This window comes from Molossus molossus, unplaced genomic scaffold, assembly GCF_014108415.1.
Source record: "Molossus molossus isolate mMolMol1 unplaced genomic scaffold, mMolMol1.p scaffold_m16_p_17, whole genome shotgun sequence".
In the NCBI taxonomy this organism is placed as follows: Eukaryota; Metazoa; Chordata; class Mammalia; order Chiroptera; family Molossidae; genus Molossus; species Molossus molossus.
The window spans coordinates 21,511,310-21,514,757 of NW_023425352.1; positions in this window are offsets into that span (position 1 = coordinate 21,511,310).

The window sequence follows — 3,448 nt, forward strand, 5'->3', positions numbered from 1 at the left end:
GGGATGAGTTGGAGAGTAAGAAAAAATACTGAAACTAGTGTCTGCATCCCACCCCCCACCCCCACCCCCACTCATCCAGCAACCAGGCCTAACCAGCCTTTGCTCCCACAAAGCTCTAAACCCGGACTCTGCCCTGCCCCACTCTTGGGGTCAGGGGTGTGGGCCAGGCCTCTCAAGCCTAGGGCTCCCACCCAGCCCAGGCCATTCCCTACCCTACTGTTGTCACCTGCAAGTCCTTCCAGATCCCACCCAGTATGGTGATGGGGGCACTGCCTGGCGGGGGGGAAAAGGTGGCTGAGAGAAAAGGTGCAGAGCACCAGCCTCGGGGAAGGGATAAAAGGGTGGGTTAAGAGGCAGGTGGTAGGTCCTGGTTAGTTGGGGTGGTGGAGGAGGGGTCAGGGAAAGGGCCTGGGGGCCTGGGCCAGGAGGCAAGGGGCAGCACACTCAGTCTCCTCAGTCTCCGGATTTCAGGACTCAAGTTCCCCGCAGCCAGTTCCAGAGACTGAGACTACCGGAGGCCCCATCCAGGGGAGGCACACTTGAGCCAGGTGGGCTTCCAAGCCAGCATCCAGCCTCTGCTGGCCGCCAGTCCTGGTCTGCTTCCAGCCCGAAGCTCCAGCGCAGCCCCACTCCCTGCTCTGGCCCTGCTGGACCCAATGTCATCTGGGCTGTCTTTAGTCTTCCCAACCAGGAAGAGGCTATTACTATTAATTACTATCTTCCTTTATTTCTGTGATTCCCATTTTATAAATCTTGTTTTCTGACTTAAATGAACACCTACATATATAATGATCTTTGCCTATTTTGGGAATAAAATCACCTTTACTCAATCTATTTTTTAAAATCAGATTTATTGAGATATAATTAACATTCAGTAAAATTCACCTTTCTTTGGTATACATTTCTGTGAATTCTTAGAACAGTTCTCTTTCCCAGAAATGTTTCTTCCTGCCCCTTTGTACTAAAAGCCCCTCTGTCAAGGAAGGAATGTCTAAACCTATAGAAAAGTTTTATAAGAGTTTATTTGAGCCATGGTTTTGAGGACATGCCCATAAGCAAGATCTCAAAGGATTGGGCAAATGCTCTTGCAAATGGCAGTTTGGAGTTCCTTTTATGAATTTAGAATCAAAGGAGAGAACTCCGCTCTGGCTCAGCGGTTGGAGTATCAGCCCATGGACCAAAGAGTTGTGGGTTCGATTCCAGTCAAGGGCACGTACCTCAGTTGCGGTTTGTCCCGGCCCTGGTCAGAGTTGTGCAGGAGGCAACTAGTCAATGTATCTCTTTCACATCAATGTTTCTCTCTCCTTCTCTCCCTCTCCTCCCTCCCTCCCACTCTAACTGAAGATAAATGCAAAAATGTCCTCGGGCGAGGATAAAAAAAAAAGCCCTGGCTGGTTTGGCAAAGCGGTTAGAGCGTCGGCCTGCAGTCCGGAGAGACCCGGGTTCGGTTCCAGCTGTACCTTGGTTGCAGTTTATCCCCGGCCTTCGTTGTGTGGGTGGCAGCCACTTGATGTGTCCCTTTCACATCGATGTCTCTCTCTCTCTCTCTCTTCCTCTCTCTCCCTCCCACTCTATCTGAACAAAAAAATGGAAAAATGTTCTCGGGTGAGGATTAAAAAATAATAATAATAATAAAATAAAGGAGAGAACATAAGGAAGGTTCCTGAACTCCATTGGTGGTAGATTAAGGAGTCAGGAGAAAGCAAAGCAAGGAAATCTCTAGACTTGGATAAAAAGCAAAATAGAACCTGGCTGGTGTGGCTCAATGGCTGAACGTCGACCCATGTACCAAGAGGTCATTGGTTCAAATCCTGGTCAGTGCACACGCCCAGGTTGTGGGCCAGATCCTCAGTGTGGGTCATGCAGGAGGCGGCCAATTGATGTTCTCTCTCATCGATGTTTTTATCTCTCTCCCTCTCCCTTCCTCTCTCTCTCAAATCAATAAAGAAAAAAAAAAGCAAAATGGAGAAACACTTCTTTTACCTTGGTGGGTACAGGATAGGTGATAATGAACATTTACAGCACATAGAGATGGGGGGAACAAGATAATAATGAGGGGTTTTATGGTGTCATGCTCTCATGGTCTTGTGCTCTGGTGCCTGCAGTTGTACCTTCAAGAGTCTAGAAAAGAAAATTACTGTGCAATCAAAGGTATGTAATCCCAGATACACAGGAACAGGGCTCACTTAAGGCAAAGATTGATCTTTGCTAAGGAAGCTATAGGCCTGGGATGTGACTACCTCCTATGATATCCAGTTAGGAATGTTTGATCAGACCATGTTGTATGGTTTCTTTTAGTCACTAAGCTTATCAGACCTGTCACGTGCCTCTCCCCCTGAGCTTGCCAGGTTTATCAGATAGCCCCTTTTTCACTCACAACTCCCCTCATCCCCAAAACAACCATAGATCTGTTCTCCCTCCTTTTCCAGATTGCATACAGATGGAATCAATACAATAGTAGCCGTTCCCAATTTTGAATTTTATTTAGGAAAGCAACTTTTGCTCAATTCATTCTTAACCAATAGTCAATTTTAATTGATTCACTTGTATCTATTAGATATTATCATTTCATCTCACAGAGTGTTGCATTTATTATTCTTCCACCCTTATATCTATATATCTTATTTCCTTTTGTGGTTGTAACAAGCATATTGTTTATTAGGACAGTAAGGAGATATAGGATTCCAAGTGAAAGGATATCTAAATGAAAGATTTATTAAATTATACTCATTTATTAAATCATACTCATTTTAATCTCATCTGCTAATTGTTGTCAAATATTAATAGTAAAGTGTTGTGTCTTTATTTTCTAACAAATTATACCCATGGGAAAAAAATCCTTGTTGCAATATTTTTATGTTAGAATATTTCCAACTATGAAGTATGTTAAAAAATGAGTGTTTTTGCCCTGGCCAGTTTTGCTCAGTGGTTAGAGCATCGGCCTGTGGTCCAGAGAGATCCGGGTTTGGTTCTCGCTAAGGGCACGTACCTCAGTTGCAGTTTGTCCCCAGCACTGGTTGGGTTGTGCGGGTGGCAGCCACTCGATGTGTCCCTTTCACGTCGATGTTTCTTTCTCTCTCTCTCCCTCCCACTCTATCTGAACAAAAAATAGAAAAATGTCCTCGGGTGAGGATAAAAAAAAAAATTACTGTTTTTATAGGAATCAGTTTTTTTTGGCAATCATATAATGATGAAATCTCTCTTAGATATTCGTTTACAAAATACTCTCTCCATAAAACTAGTTCCTTCAGAGAAGCAGCCACTGTCTTACTCCTTGTTAAGATGGTATCTTTATTATCTTGAAGGGGCAGATTAGTGGGAGGTTAAGGAAAGGGCTCTATCATTTCCACTTGTTCACTTGTGCTTGCTTTAGTATATTATCTCCAATTTGTGGTTATTCACAAGAATCATTTGATAAGCCTTAAATCCACTTAACCACACACAGATA